This window comes from Centruroides sculpturatus, unplaced genomic scaffold (genome assembly GCF_000671375.1).
Source record: "Centruroides sculpturatus isolate CEXI.00-Female unplaced genomic scaffold, Cexi_2.0 scaffold212, whole genome shotgun sequence".
In the NCBI taxonomy this organism is placed as follows: domain Eukaryota; kingdom Metazoa; phylum Arthropoda; class Arachnida; order Scorpiones; family Buthidae; genus Centruroides; species Centruroides sculpturatus.
Window position 1 is genome coordinate 547544 of NW_019384356.1, and position 17995 is coordinate 565538.

General features: G+C 31.2%; 1 protein-coding gene across 2 annotated transcripts in view; it reads right to left on the reverse strand.

The window, feature by feature from the left end:
* Positions 1-17995, reverse strand: part of LOC111639654 (FERM and PDZ domain-containing protein 4-like) — a 169350-nt gene that overhangs the window by 110842 nt on the left and 40513 nt on the right. The window contains exon 2 of one of the 2 annotated variants that reach the window (XM_023385572.1): positions 13114-13154. The exons of the other annotated variant lie outside the window; for it this stretch is intronic. The gene's annotated coding sequence lies outside the window, so the exon portion shown is untranslated. The remainder of the gene's footprint in view (positions 1-13113; positions 13155-17995) is intronic. 2 annotated transcript variants of the gene reach the window in all.

The window sequence follows — 17995 nt, forward strand, 5'->3', positions numbered from 1 at the left end:
TGGAAAAAAGTGTAGTACAGTCGCCCCCCTATAACACTGTTGATTATTTCGTTTTATATGAATTCCACGTTGTACGAGTCACTTAGATTTTATAAATATGTGAGCCGTTCACAGCCCGGCACACGTATTTGTAAAATCTAAGTGACTCGTACAACATGGAATTCATATAAAATAAAATTATCAACAGTGTTATAGGGGGTCAACTGTACAACGTATCTCAATCTATTTCTTTAAAATTTAAGAGAAATCATGATCTTTCATCATGAACATCATGTGATATCTTACAGCAGATTTAAATAAAATGCATATCATTCTTATAAATATAATTGCACAAGAATGTGTTTTTAATTAATGACAAACATGTATCTAGAGCTAATAAATTTAGATTTTGTTACTAATAAACAGATGGAATTCATTAATGTTTAGGAAAGTTTATAATTTGAATAACTAAAATATATAATTACACTTCAATTTATTAATTCTGAATAACAGAAAATCAACTATATTGTATATCCTACCATATAATACACAACTGAACACAGATTTTAATGTTATTTTTTTACTTCATAAACTAAATCTACTGCCCCAAGGCCAAAGACAATCTTGGAAAAAGTTTAAAATCAAGTTGCACACTTGTTAGTGTACGTAATCAGTATCTTTTATCCGTACCACTCAATATCTAGCCTTTCGTCTTGGGGCAGAAAAAATGTTTAATAATATTATATAAGGCAGTTCAGCAAAATTTTTAAATTTATTAAAATTAAGTATTTTTACTAATTTTGGGCATCAAATATATTGAAATGGTCGTCTCATTGAAATTAAAAATTTTAAATTGATATAAGATTGTTCAAACTTGCACTATTTAATTATACATAATTAAATTAGCTATCAATACAGTTATTACTAAATTACATTATACTATCCAAATTTTTAATATATTCAAAATCAGTAAACCCTACAGCTATCCTGTTGAGTTAAGTAATCATTTTCAATGCAGCTTACAATTTATGTAACTAATTACATTATTATTTAAATTGCATCTTATAAGACTTCTTTCCATCTATGCATATTGCATAATTTTACATAACTTATACAACTTCAAAAATCAAATTACTGTACTGGTACGTGTGTTTTCTTATTCTCTACAGTAGAGATGCCCAAACTATAGTCCCCAGGCCAAATCCTGCCCATGAAAATATTTGACACATCATTGATAAATGACAGAAATAGACCTACTTTTCATATATTCCAAATATACAGAAAGTAGGCCTTTTTCTATCATTTACATTTATATTTTGTACATTCCATATATACTAAATATTTGACCCAACTATATATAACTTAATCACAATTTGATGTGCCAGTCGAAAAGTTTTGGCATCATTGCTGTATAGTATGAACAGTTTTCTCCTCAACATACAGGATGAGAGAACAAGACAATAATAAGGCAATGTTTTTGTGATGTTAGAACATCTGAAGTATTCTTTTGTAAGAATGATCAATATTTTCCTACCAAATAATTCTGCTTTTGACTTCAAAAAACTTTATGCTGATTTGTAATTTTAAACAATATGTTATATAAGCAAGTATTCTTAAATTGATGACCAACTCAGCAATACTTACAATTAAAATAACTTTAATTATACATGCAAATATTGATATCTATTTATATACACAGTATAGTATGGATTTATAATTATATAGAAATTTATATTGCAAAACTTAATAGTTATTACTTACTCTACATAAAAAATTCTTTTATGAATAGCAAGAAATGAAAGTAATGATTGCTTTCATTACAAAATTATAACATGATGCAAAAGTACCATGTATAAAGTACAGATGTATATATGTAGACTGTTATTTTTCAAGCTCCGATGGTCCATAAAAAAAAGACAGGTGTAAATAAAATGAATTTATTATCAAAAGTTAGGTACAAACATGGTTACTTTTAGACATAATCTGAAGATTGAGGCATTTGTCATATCTGTGAACGAGCTTTTCCATTCCCTTGTCACAGAATGTTGCCGCCAATGACTCGAGATGGGCCCTAACGTTGTTTTGAAGATCGTCAATTAGTCTCGAACCTCTGCCCTCCTACCACTTCTCCTGTTCAGGAAAGAGATGGAAGTCACTCAGTGCTAAATCAGAGCTATATGCTGGGTGTTTAAAGGTGGCGAAGACTTCCACCCAGCTTAAAACTTTTTAAAGTGTGAAGACTTCCACCTCTTTCCTAAACTGAAAACGTGGTTAGCAGGGCAAAGGTTTGAGACTAATGACAATCTTCAAAACAACATTGTTAAGGCCATTTCAATTCACTGCTGGCAACATTCTATGACAAGATGATGAAAAAGCTCATCCACAGATATGACAAATGCCTCAATCTTCAGATTATATCTAAAAGTAACCATTTTTATACCTAACTTTTGGTAATAAATTCATTTTGTTATTTACACTTGTCTTTGTTTTATGGACCATTGGAGCTTGAAAAAACTATTCTCATATATATATATAACTGATTGTATTGTATAGTACAAATAAAATTAAATTTATATCATTATATAAATAATGTTTGTATAAACAGTGGCTTACAGATTAATTGTTTTAATACTATAAATATGACTAAATATTTTTAAAATATAACTTCAGCAAAATATTCTACATAGGAAACAATAAACAAATTTAAAAAAAGAAAAAGATTTCTAAAGTTTAATTTATTATTATACATAGGCCAATATATAAAAAAATTAGTATAAAAGTAGAAATATAAATCAAAGCATCTTGTTGATTTTATCTAATTCAGTATGTGATATATATGCCCCTCATGAATAAATATAATTTTTTCTTAAACCTGAATAATACATGCATACATCATGCCTAAAAAATGCATTATATATTATAATTATCCTGGCTTATTATAAAAATATTAACAAAATAACTAATAAAATGTATATTTGTCTGAAACTGTTTCATTTAAATCTTAATTATGAAAATAGTTATAAATAGATTAAATGAAAGATAAAAGATCCATTATTCTTTAACTTATTGGATCCTAAATATCAACAATTATTATAAAAAAGTAAGAGTGAAAATAACGTGTGCATTGATAGAATTACTGAAAGATATTAAATATAGTTTCAATTAGACTAATGGTAGTGAAGCATTAAAAGATATTTCTCAATAAGTTTATTAGTTCCTAATTCGACTAAATTATTAAATGTAAAATTCAATATTTAAAGTTAAAAAAAAAGAATTCAAGATTATTATTTTCTTCTAAATAAAAAATATATTTATTAGTGTTTATTAAGAAATTACTACTACGAATAACATCAAATGAACTACAGCAAGCTGCATGTATTATTGACATGCAAATTACATATGAGTTACAGTAAACAATAATTAAATTAAACATGGAATAATTAAGTTTGGCAAATTAAAACTTGCAATCCATACTTTCCTACTGAAATTATATATTGATATATCTCTGATCATAACTTTTCTTAAAGATCTTTCAAAAAGAAGCTTAAATATACTTCCAAATTCATAATTACATTGAGAAAATAATATTAAATTTATATTACTTACAATATATTTGAAATAAAAATGTAATAAAAAAAATTGATTTATTATATTTGCCGACAGGCTTATAGGAACCACAATATTGGCAAAATTTACATCCAGATGCAAGTTGTTTCTATGGAAGGATTCCATTTGAATGGAACTTTTTATCCTTCTTTTTTCCAGTTCATTTCCTTCCAAAATTCTTTTGTAATGAAAAATGTACAAATCTGATTATATATAAAATCAATTTTATATTTTATTGTTGTATGTCAGTTTTTTACTGTGTTCTATATACAATACTAAAAAAATTTATATGCAACAATGTGGGTTGTGTATAAAAATATAAAACTGTATAACTTTCTAATTTATATTAAATATCATGATGTAACTCTATTAAATCTTTACATTTAAATATATCATTCAATTTTTAGTAAAGAATAAATTAAAGGCATTAAATCTTGTTAAACTCAATTTAATCATTTCATCCACTAAATGCATTCTTACGTGCATATCAATACTCTCTTCATTCAGATGAAAGGATAAATTTAATTTGAATTGATGAATACAGTCGTCATTAAAACTAGAAGAAAATCATTTTCAAGTTTCCGAAATATAACTTAAGTAATAAGACTATAAATGGTAAAAATTTACATTTTGTTTTTTTAAATTTGAAATCCTACTTTATAACTGGTATAAAATGTCTAAGTAGTGTATTTTTTTGTTGATTATATACAGTTCAAAATTAATTTCCAGGGATGTAATCCCAATTTATAAATGGGTTTATGATATTAATAACTGTGACAGCTTGTTTTAATGACGAACCACACAGTTCACTAAATGGGAGTTTAGCATGTATCATTTAGTATTAGCATACATAGTTTCAGCAGCAGGATGGCCAAGATGGTTAAATGTCATCCTCTGTTTCTGGGGAACCCAGGATCAAATCAAGACCATCAACTCTCCAGAAATTTTGCTTTGGTGGTATGTCCTGGATACATCAGGCTCCATCATTTAGCCATCCCATTGTGGACCTGAACAAACTCACAATGGGTGTGGAAAAAAGCCTTCTAGTGCCCACAGGGTGGAAAAAGTGAACAATGAAAACAAAAAAACGTACAGTTTCTACTGTAAGGATATTAAAGAAAAGATCTAAATCAAAAAAAAATTTTAAGTGGTCAAACGTATAATACCACTGATAAGTTAGTTGTAGCTTCACATCTGGTCACGTGGAGTTTTCCGGGTTTATTTTCCACGTGTCTGACGTCAAAACGGATCTGTTTCCCATAGAAGGTCCTCTCGGGAGGCACCTCTCCATTGTAAATCCCCCCATGTTGCGTCACCTGATCTCATCAATCCAATTTAGGTTAATAAAAGGCAACATAATCCTCCATATTGAACAATGGCATTTATTGCTGATCGCCATCTTTTTTATCCGATTCAAACGATCCGATCTTCCGTTTTATCAAACAAATAAACTGCGATCAAACTAATCCTCCGGATTAATTTGATCGCAATCTAGTTGATCCTAGATAGCATTTGTATTTTGATATACAGATTGATCAGATCGCTATAGTTCATTTGCATACACAACGATTTGAACGATCAGAGTAATCTTGGATCAGTTTGATTCCTAAAGTATATGCATCTTTACACTTCTCTGCATTTTTGGAGATCAAAAACGTAAACAGCTGTATTAAAACGCAGTAGTCTTTTCATTCCATCTTTAGTGACCCCTTCCCCGTTGCCAAGTATAGAAAACCTCTGAACACTGATGGATTGTGGGTTCACGCCAGAACAACAGACTCTCCCCGTGCCTAACACCTAAATAAGAACCTGTTTCCCCATAAAAAAAATTCTCTACTGAGGCATTCCCCTTGGTAGATCGCACGTGTTGCATCCCATCAATCCAATCCATGAGGCAAAACACGGATTCTAATACTAGTTGCGCTTCTGATACAACAATTTAGAACCCCTGAAGATAGGTTGAGCGGTCAAAAATACTGTTTTAAAAGTAATGTTTTCGTTTTTGATCCCCAAGAAAACTGGCAATACTTCGTAGGAAATTCACAAATCCTTCATAACAGTTCACATAAACATATACTTTTTTTTTTTAACTCTCCACCCTATAGGCACACCAAGAAGGCTTTTTTTTTTAGCAAGCTCATTATGAGTTCGGCAGGGCCCACAATGGGGCAACCGTTCGGATCTGATCCCGGATTCCACGGAGCAATAGGCTATCGCCATTGCCACTCGGCCATCCATGTGTAGTATAAGATATTTACTTATTTTGCAACACAGAAAGCAAACATTACGCGCAATTTGATTTCATACAAAGTTCACGTAACACATTAGTCGCCATCATCAATCAGTAAAGTGACTGCACAATAACAAGAGCTCGCAAAATAATTGATCGCTTATAGATTATGCAATAACAGGTGATGCGTGAAATGAATGATTATGTACACACTGCTATATAATTGAATCTTAAAAACAAGTTAATAAACCTTTCGAGAAGAATTAACTTTAATAAACAGTTAATCCTTTCAATCGATAATCTATTATGCTATATAATGTAAAATTCATTTCTTAACGAATTCAGAAAATTTGTATTAATTATAAAGAATTAATTAAATATGTAATAACGAAGAGAATACAATTTGTATTTTACGATCACCTATTTGCATAAATTTAAAATTATGTAAATAATTCATATTCTAACAAATATTTATGGCATATACACTAGAAAATAAATTTCCGTATAAATTAAATTTCCTTTAGAAATACTTTTTCCTAATCGAAGTTATGTGTTTACCGGCTTAAAATACACAGGGGGTTTAAATTAGGAGGAGAAATTGGGGGAGCTCCGGGTTCGGATTCGATACGCGCCTTTATAGTTTATCGCCGGTAAATCGGAAAGGGATTCTTCCTTCATTCTCATCCATGTCTGACGATCCTGCTGTGGACGTAGCCATAGATGAAGAGAGAGGGGGAAGCCGGACTTTAGCTAGGTTTTACGTTTATTTGAATGGTCGATCGGATCTTCAATGGAAAATTGCCCCTTAGTACGTGAAAAAAAAACCCGAAAAACTCCACGTGGCTAAGTGCGAACCCACTAGCAGCTATCATTGTTCAATGGTTTTATCCACTCGGCAACTTGTGGGCATTCCGGGCTTTTCCTGGGCCTTTATGGAGGCCCGAGCAGAATCTACTAATAAAATTTAAATTATGAACGTTATAAATGGATTTGTGCAATTTCAAATGCAAAAAAGAACTGAATATATCGAGGGTGTTGCGTCAGAAGATGCCCTAGGGTCCACGATCACTCTCCTCTAATCTGCCACAGTATAGATGCCAAGCATCAAACAAGTAAGAAATGTTTCAAGTGTTTCGAAACACTTTCCATGTTTTTTTTATTAAATAAAATTGATATTCTTTTATTGTTTTCTTACGTAATGAAATAAATATAAATTGGAGAAATAAAAGTAAATGAAGTAACGTCGAACATCGATCTCTTCAACCAATATTCGTCGCGACAAACAAAATTCCAACAAATCTTCCTTAAAATCTAATAAAGCCCGATAAAAAAGATTCTTCTCGACAATTTGGCAAAGGTCCCGTTTAAATTCATGCCAACATTTTTCATTTAAATTCTTTCTTCTATATTATTTCCAACTTCATTACGTTTGATAACAGTTTAGTTCATTGCATTTTCTTATCATCATCAGCTTCAATTGAATATATGATAATTAAACAATTATCAAATTTAACGCTTTAAAAACAATAACGAGGCGCACGAACCCTTGAACCCTTGTGGATCGCGGGTTCGCGCCTCGTCACGTGGAGTTTTGAGTTTTCTTCACGCTAATAACACCAAAATAGAGCCAGTTTCGCATAAAAGACCCCCGGCAGGTATTCCCCCTTCATCTACGAATGAAACCAAAGTTAAACACTGACGGAAACATTAAAAAATGACCGTTATTCTGAGGTTATTTTGTGTGCATTTTTCTTCCTGAAAAAAAAAAATGGCTGCTATTTCATGGTAGCCATTATTGGAGATTGGCCTGTATTTGATACTGAATTATTGCACGTAATTCTAAATCAATGTTTTTATTTGAATCAGAATTACACGATTTAAATTTAAAAAATAAATTCAGTTTTCCTTTCTAAGAAGTGAGAAATTTAAGTAATTTACGTGTTCAGTTCTATACACTAGGCTCGTTCCATGCATCATTGGCGCAGTTCTTTTATTTTTTTTTTCCATACGAAAATAAATGCCTGTCACGTATAAAAAGAATAGATGATTAATAATATCGTTATATTATTATTACTATTATTATACACAATACAATTTTCCTTAATTAATGATGTAAAGTTTCGTTACACGTACTATTTTTAGTATTTAACTTGTGTTACTAACAATAAGTTTTATAATGGTTAGGTTTGGCTTTACAGTCACGCTCTTTTAATTCCTGTTAGATACCACCTGATAGCCAGTTTGTGATTAATCGCTAATAAATCAGATTCTAGACAAGATTTCTCTACAGCAATCCAGAAAATTCAGAAAAAAAAAATATTGTAGATACGAATCTGTACTTTTTGAACAGTATAATATGTAATTATACCTGTAATGAATTGTCATTTCCTTAACTATACCTGTTATCAGTTATAATACCCATTCATTAAAGGGATATTTTTGTAGAATTTTATAGAAAATTCTATAATAATCTTGTAGAAGTAAGAAGAAAATGGAAGTTTAGAAAAAATGGTGAAAGTTACTTAACTCAATACAATAAAACCTGTCAAAAACGGAACCTACCTAAACAGGAAAAATGGAGCAATTGTCTGTTAAAAATGACCTGTTTACCTTGCAAATCGGAAAAAAAAATATTCTGTACCCTGCGATCCGGTTTACGCAGGTTTTACTTTACAGTAGACCCCTTCTATAACACTGTTGATTATTCCGTTTTATATGAATTCCATGTTGTACGAGTCGCTTAGATTTTACAAATACGTGAGCCGTTCACAGCCCGGCACAAATCTAAACCCGGTAAAATCTAAGTGACTCGTACAACATGGAATTCATATAAAACGGAATTATCAACAGTGTGATAGGGGGTCTACTGTATTTAGTTAGCATTGACATTCAAGACACTCGAACATACTCATAGTTTTTAATTAATAAAATTTATATTTATACAATGCAAAAGATTAAAATGGTTACTGTAATTTTTTGAATATACTGTACTAAATCTACCGTAAAAATGTACAGGATATCCGATATATTCTCCTTATAATGTTTTGTAGCTCTATTATATACTATTACAGAGGCTGGTGAAAGACATACTAAACGTTGTGTTTTGAAACCGTGAGTTATTGATTTTACGCCTGTCAATCAAATTTCACGGAAGTGATGAAGGAAATTTTCGGTGTGTTTATTCTGTAACCAGAGCGATTAATGGAAAATTTATATTCTACACCATCGTATTATCTTTCCTTGTGGAAAATAAGAAAATAATGTAAAATAGAAATTTCCTTTCACTCTTTTCTTCTTGTTTTTTCTACGTGAAAGTCTCAAATTATGAGTAAGTCATAAATAAAATTCTATTTTTATAGGTGATCAGCCCCAAAGAATCAATTACCAAAGCTGAAGTTTAAGACATGTTTTTGGATTTTTCTCTGTCCAAGTGTAAGCTTTTGACATAGCAAACAATAGTCAATCACTATCATAGAGGATAGTTTAAGTTAGACCTCTGAAATAGGTCCATAATGTTTTTCGTGTAATCAAATTGTCGAGGATAACGAAACTACAGTGGCAAATAACCATGTTAATTAAAGGATTTATGACATGGAAATGGTGTAAGCAAATTTCTTAAACAATGAATTAAATCAACTTAAACCTTTAAAGCTAATGAACTTTACAGTAACTTCATTAACAGCGATCATCTAACTGAATTGATGGTATACATTCTATCACAAAGTTCGGTTAAATTGTTTACGTGGGCGATCAACCTCCTGGGAGGACTTTAGGTGTTACAAACGTGAAGAAAACCCAGAAAACTCTACGTTGGCCAGGCGCAAACTACCATTGTTCAGTGGTTCTATCCATTCAATCACAAATTTCTATTATTATTATTATAAATAAACGTTTTAATGAGAATTTACATAATAATTTACAACATAACTTGATATAGATACCGGTACATTGCAAAATACTTATCACACCTATAAGACACTTTCACAGAAAAATCTGTAGAAAGTAAAACTGGTCTTTTGTTCACTCGAAAGCCACAACAATTACATAAATATATAATTTTTATGCTATTTTTATATAGAAAAATCGTGTAAGAAATCCATATAACAAATAAGACCGCATTTATTTAACACTTGGAAATACCTGACCGGATAATCGAGGTTAAATTAGTCACTGGTTACTTAATCATAATAGGCAAGTACACAGGTATTAAACACTGTGAATACTTTTACTTTGTGAAATTATTTTAAATGATATCGATTTATTATTTCAAAGACAGGATTGAATATAAGACACGAAATTAATGTTTATACTTTTAACGAAAGAAAACAACATTTAAAAAAGCTGAAATTCTTTGTTTTAATCCGTAATAATTGCTACAATTACCTTTAATTAGATTTGTTCGAGAGATACCAAGAAAATGGGGCCATATCTCCCGAAGAGATGGTCCGATTTTCCTGAAAATTTCTAGAAACGTTTCACCCTAGTACATAAATCTCCATGCAAAATTTCAGAAATTATCGACAAAAAAAACTGGATGAACAAAATCGTGACCCCCCACACATACTAACATCCATACATACAGAAAAATCCCCAGTTCGTTTGCATTTCAAGGTCCTCATGTCCAAAAACTCTTGGGGGTAATTTTTTTTGACCGATCGCCATACTTCCCCCTATTATATAAAAGCCGGAAAAGTAAAATGTCTGGAAAAAAGAATTTATTTATAAAAAAAATACCTGCAACCGGATAATCGAGATTCTACATATAGTAAAACTGTCCAAAGCGGAACCTTAATAAAACGGAAACCCGCCAAAACGGGAAAAATTCTTCGGAATGCAGTGATTTTCCGTGCTTTAAAACAAAAACCTGTTCAAAACGGAGAAAATATTCGGTGCCGTACGAGTCCGGTTTACACAGGTTTCACTGTATATTCTATGTACTAGTATAGGACATAACATTTCGTTCAGTGACTTCCCTGATTGATTTTCATTCACACAAATGAGGAGGGTAGAGAATTGATTTAAATGAGAAGATTAAAGGGAGGAGGAGGGAATTCTAAAAGTAAAATTCTGCAGCAGAAAATTATATTTATTTTAAAACGTGACGGCGGTGTCACGTCATCATATTTCCTTTTCTGCTGGGGGCATTTTAATCGCTCCCAAAATTTGTTTTATCGATCAAACGAGCTATTTTGAAATTGGAATTCCGACTGAAACACTGTTTACTTTACTTAAAAGAATAAAAATTAAGAAAAATAGAAGAAGAGAGAGAACACGAGTCTAATTATGTTAAATCCATATCGTGATGTCATTCGTCTTAGTTTAATACCAATTAAAGGAACAATTGTGTTCCTTTGCTCTTATTCTATTCACATGACTATTTTAATCGGGAATAACGACTATTCGATCGATGTATACACGTTATCATTATACTTGTATGAACGAAATGTATGTAGAGACGAATTTAGCTGGCAGCTGAAGTTTATCGCTCTCGTAGAAAGCGGGAGAAGGAGTACAAACTGTTAATTTACATCCTGAGGATATCTGATACACTTTGATTTTATCGCTCTTGTATGCCGCTCTCGTTTAGTAAATACAAGTTTTCTCTCGTTTCTTTTGTCTAAACGTTGCCGGCCAATTATTTTACTTCCAACTCTACGTTGTTAAGAATTTAAAAAATTGCTAACAAGTGAGAAATATTCGCTAAACACTACTTAGATTCGAAATAACAGATGTGAAAATAGGTATCGCTGATCGTGTATGCCTTAATTTAGCAAAAGGAAATGAGAGAAATCGTCTTTTTTTCTTGACGAATTCGTTAGTAACAATTCTGAAAACTCGGGCTGATATCACAGAACATTCGAGTTGATATCATACAAATTTCGGGTTGATATCATAGAAACTTCGGGCTAATATGATAGAAAACTCGGGTTGATATAATAGAAACTTCGGGCTGACATCACAGAAAACTCGGGTTGATATCATACAAATTTCGAGCTGACATCCTAGAAAACTCGGGCTGACATCATAGAAACTTCGGGTTGATATCATGAAAAACTCGGGCTGATATCATAGAAACTTCGGGTTGATATCATGGAAAACTCGGGTTGATATCATGGAAAACTCGGGCTGATATCATAGAAAACTCGAGCTGGTATCATTGTATGCTTGTTTCTTGTTTACATCAAGCGACAGCAAGCGAACAATGATATTATCTCGAGTTTTCGTAGCATGTACAGCAGTAACATTGACCCTGCAATACATAAAGTACACTGGCTCGTAGAAAACGTCCTTCATTTATATTATTTTTCGCATTCAAGATATCAAAAACAAACAAAAAAAAACCTTTCATATAACCTAGAGACCTGTATAATTTAATTTTAAATACATTAAAACAATTAAAGATTAAAAAAAAAAAAACAAGAAACATTACTCTGACACACCCCAACCTTCTCCCTTCAAGTCTGGTGTTGTTGATAAAAGTAAGGACTGGTGACTTCCGCAGGAATTTCAAAAATGACGTAATGTAACTGAATAAAATTCTTCGAATAATTAATAATTACTTTAAAACTTGAAAATTTAATTTGTAACTTGTACAAATTTCATTTTTATTAAATTCACTTGGCTTAATTCTCAACTTATTTTTAATTGAATCACTTGATTCATTTGTTATCTATCACACTAAACTTTTATATAATTACTACACGGTTATTAAATATATATATATATATATATAATATAAATTTAATTAAAATTATAATTAAAAAGTTTTAATTAATTTAAACTACATTTATACGTTAAAACCTGTCTAATACGGAAACCTGATTAAATAGATAAAATTCTTCGAAATGGAGAGATTTTCTATGTTAGAAAAGAAAGGAAAATATATTCGATTCCGGTTTACACAGGTTTTCCTATATAAATTTAAACCAGGGTTTTCCACTCTACTCGATGAACCCTTTCGAAAACTAGTTTTACTGTATTATTTTAATTATATTTTTAAATACAGTAAAACCTGTGTAAACCGGAAGAGTACGATACCGAAGATTTTTCCAGTTTGGCAGGTTTCCTTTTTGAACATGTTTTTTTTTTTAAATATAGAAATATATAACATCGCTCTGTCAGAAAGAACTTTTTTCCGTTTTATTCAGGTTCCGTTTTGGACAGGTTTTACTGTATAACAACATAAATCCCCCACATAAATCGAGTGAATGAGTCAAACTAAAGTTCAACTTTGGTTTAAACTAGACAATTACCAAAAATTAAATAAAGGATGTTTATATACAAATAATATAACTCACCCTAGGAACAGGTCATTTAACTTTATTTTAATGGCATTTTTCTGTAAATATTAGAAAAAAAAAATATTTGAGAAAATCATATAAATTAGTAATAAATTTTAATTTAAGTTTATTAATATATATATATATAAAGGGGATTAACATTAATACTATAACAGTTATAACTTTAATTTAAGAACATAAATGGTAAATCTGAGTGTAAAATAAATTAACAGAACAGAAAAATCCGAGTTGAATAACTTTTCCGGCTAAAACGGGTTAAAATTGTGTATGGCTCCACCTGTTATAAGATTCTATAACGAGTAAAATCTTCATTAAGTCCGACCCCACTCGAGACACGACACGTGACCGCCTCTACTCCCCTTGACCTTTAACCACCAAAATTTAACACACAAACCTCCATAAAAACCCCCCAGTTCAGAAATGTAAATGTAAAAATCTGGCTTACACGGGTTTTCTGTTAAAAAATAAACCCGTGTAAGCCGAAATTGGACAAATATTATTCCGCATTGACAGGCTTCCGTCTCGAACAGGTTTTCTTTTTAACACTGTACCGAAGAATTGTTTCTCGCTTAGACAGGTTTTACTGTACATAACAGAAGGGAGAAAGTAAAAATGATTAGCCATTAATAACAATTGAAATCAAGGGATTAAGATAATAAAGTAGACATAATACCTTTTCTGTTTATCGATTGGGTAACAAGAGAAAGCGCATCGTTAAATATAATTTTATTTGCATTTCGTGGAGAAACAAAATATCCAGAAAGTAAAATAAAAATCTAAAGAAAAAAAAAATAAATAAAAAGAAAGTGAAATAATGATCACAAACCAGGAATTGAAAGAAATGGAAGAGAAAGTCGTAAACGTGGAATGGCAGACTCAGATGATTGATGATGATGATGATGATTGTGATGGACGATCCGCCCTACGCTTGCACGAAGTTTAGCTTCCGGTTTGAGCAATTGTTTCTTGAATTTTCAACTAATTCCCCCCCTTCCAATTTTATACGAAATATTCTTCTTGTTTAAAAACAAAAAAATTCTGATCGCTTGAGAAGATTATCTTTGAGGAAATTTACGAAGAAATTTATTTTGTACGTTAAGAGTACACTAAAGACGAAATAAAGAAGGGTGGGTAATTATAAATGCTTTTAATTATCATTAAGGTTTTAAAATCGGATAAAATTGGCAATTTATCTCGAGAGTTTTTCGTGGGTTTGTGGTAGAATGTGGTGAATTCGACACTTCGACGGCGTAGAAAAAATGTAAAAGATGGCAACGTTGTTGCTGGACTTTCCGTGCATTCTTTGTTTTCATCCCTAATAATTGCTTCCATTACCTTTGTAAGTCTTCAGATTGTTTCTCAATATATGGCCCCACTCCTTTAATATCTTTGTAAGTCTTCGGATTTGTTAGGGAGATATTAAAAGAGTGGAGCCATATCTCCCGAACCAATATTGCGATTTTCCTGAAAATTTCTAGAAAAGTTTTCCCCTCATACACAAAACACCACGCAAAATTTTAGAAATTTTCGACGAAAGGTACGCGAGTTATTAAGCTTTGAAATGAGGGAATAAAATCGTGCCCCCACACATACTACATCCATACAATTCGTATAAAAAAAAGTTGGGGGATTTTTCTATATGCATATACAGAAAATCCCTCAACTTTTGTTTTGTTTTTTTATTTTTTTGCATTTCTGGATGTTAAGAACCTCCGAGTTCAAAAATATAAAATTTTTTTAACCGATCGCCATACTTTCCCTGTGTTATACAACTGACAGAAAAAAGTAAAATGAAAAAAATACCCACAAAAATTCTATTGTCAAGCTTTCCTCGTAAAATTTAAATATTTAGATACTTGAAATTTTAAATTAAGAAAGATTTCTAGAGAAAGAAATGGCGGTTAATAAAAACTAGAAGAGAAAAACTGAAGCAAGATGGAATCAGAGAAGTCCACGAATAAAAAAAAAATAATATATATATTTTTTTCTTTTTCCTATTTAAATTGAGGAAATTAAATATTTTAATTTTCATAAAAGATTAAACGTTTCCTTTTACAAATCGTGAGTGTAAATCAGCCATTTTAATAAAACATTTCTGTGTTAATTAGGGTGAGTTTTGATGTGTTCGTGACACTTCCAGTTGTATTTTAACTCGCAACAGGAGAAAAAAGTACATCCCATTATATCACAATGCTGAAGATAAGTGTAGCCAGAAGAATTACATTCAGGTTTTATACCATTCTATTTCAAAATTTCGCTTGCGTAAGTAATTAAAACACCAAATTGATCTGTTCTAATCACAGTACAAGCTAATACAATGCCGTTCAACGTTAAATGGTGTACAAAAAAAGAAAAAAAGGCTTTTTTAAAGCGTTATTCAACACAGAACTGTACAGAAGATTCAGTTTATCGTTTAATAAATGAAAATTTAGTAACATTACGAAAGGCCAAAGTTCGTGACCTTTCAGGAATCGCGACCTACACCTTAAAAAACGCCATTATTAACTACTAAGTATTAAATTCAATACCTCGATTTAATGCCACCGTTTGTTGGCCTCAAATTTTGGTTACTAAATCGAGTGCGGCGTTAAACCGAAGTACATCGAACAATACGAACTATTCGTAGTAACGAATTCTATACGCAGATTTAAAAGTCACGTCGCTTGGCTTACTATCATTTGCAATGCAAAATCGTGCATTCAGTAAATTATAGATACCACAGGGTCCTCCTCTGTTCAATATTTATGGGCGCGATCCGTTTAGGAGTTGGCGGTTTATGCGGGTGGGGACAGGTACTGCACGGTATATAAGGGGTGATGTGTACGATGGTTTACGGGGGTGGTATATGTATATATAGGGTGAGGTATACGGTATGGTATATACGAGGTGAGGGTATACGAGGTGGCGGTTGATGGGGTTAATAGAGGTTTGATTGCACAGTATTTTAATTCAGTACCGAATTAGTGTTTTATTGTATGTTTACATATAAAATAAAATAAATTTTATAATTGAGAATGGTTCAATAAAGCAATAAAAGTGATAAGATCGAATAACTTTATCTGATTTTAATACAAGATAACTTACGAGATGCTTTGCAATCTGGAGATTTACGATATCGATAAGGCATCTTTATAAAATTTTCAAAAGATCGATAGAAACCCTTGAAACTGACGTAACTTAATACCTTCTTCCCTACTTCGATAGCATCTATTTTTGATGTATAAATTGTAAAAAATAATTCAATAAATTATACCACACGTTCCACAGTTAAGGGGTGAGCCATTAATTATACAGGCGATTAAAAAAAATTTCATTTAAAAGTGTAAAATAATACAATAAAAATATTTTATTTTTCATATCGTTTAGTTTATATTTTATTATATAGTTTCTATAATAGATAAATTACAAGTTCAAAGATTGCACGGATCTTAGAATCTAAGTATCACGTCACACCATTTTAGGTAATAGAAAATGGAGTGTTGTAACTTTATCTCGAGATTTCCACGTCAATTCTAACAATATCAATAAACTATCGATCATATTTTGTATTTAGATTCGAAAATATATAATTACAGTATAATTTACTGCAGAAAATTTACTGTTGAAAGCGGGTTCTTGGCACTTCTTGTACCATGGATCTCTGTGAAGTCTATGGACCTCTTCTCGGAATAATCTCCGAAGTGTATAAAGTATATGTGATTTCTATTGGTGGAAAAGACACAGACACTTCTAACACTACTGTGGCTTGTTGCCTGCATTCGTAATTGAAGGAAATGCTAAAAATTTATTAGAAAATTAAATTGAATTGATGGAATGGGGCAACGCAACACGTGGGCGATCTGCTAAAAGGAGTGCCTGCTGGGAGGACTTTCTACAGAAAACTAACACCTATTTAGGCGTTAGACACGTGAAGAAAACACGGGAACCTCCGCACAGCCGGCCTGTTGGTTAAGTGCGAACCCACGACCACTGTTCACTGGTTTAATTCACTCGGTAACTGACGGCCATTTTAATTAGAGTTTAGTGAAAGTAAAGCATATTTACAATTTTTCTCTCGTCCAAGTTCAGTAATCCTCTAAAATTTATCCATAAAACCCTTGGGTAGGTAACCAGGCGTCCTCTTTTTCCCGGACACAAATTACATTTTAATCTTGCTCCGGGTAAAATTTTAAGATTATTGGCAATAAAACCCAACATTTTATGTGTTTATAAGTGGTATTTTTTTTGGTGGGCATGTAAATAAATTAAAGTTTACAGTAAGTATTTGTGATAGCAATTTACTATGAAAAGCATTTTATTCCGTCCTACATTTTGAAAGAAAGTGTCCTGTATTCATGACCATGTTTTTCCCTCTACCATAAGGGTCCGCAGACTCCAGATTAATGCTCCCTACTAAATACAACAACAAAAATCACCAGAAGAGTAGATTATCTCATTAAAAAACATGAAATTTTTTCGGAAAGATCTGAAGAAAACGAATAAAATACCTTCCAGAATGAATAAATCCCAGTTTATTCTGTTATATTACTAAATTTATTGACGAAATTGTCACGAATCTAACAGATGGATAGAGGAATGTATACTTTATACGTAAAATTAAATTTATCCCAATTGAGTACCATTCAATACGAAGAGATAAGAAGTAAAATTAATAAAAAAGAACTGCCAAATTTCACTTGTAAAAAAGTAATAAGATTTTTCTTTTATGTTATCTACTTAAAAAGTGCCGATCAGTTAAAATAATAGGATAATGTATCATTAAATTTCATTTAATCGTGTCGTTTAAAGTCATGAGAAATTCTCCTCTAGGCAAGGTTATACTTGAGAATATTCTCTTTACATTTAATATATATATATGTATATATATATATATATATAT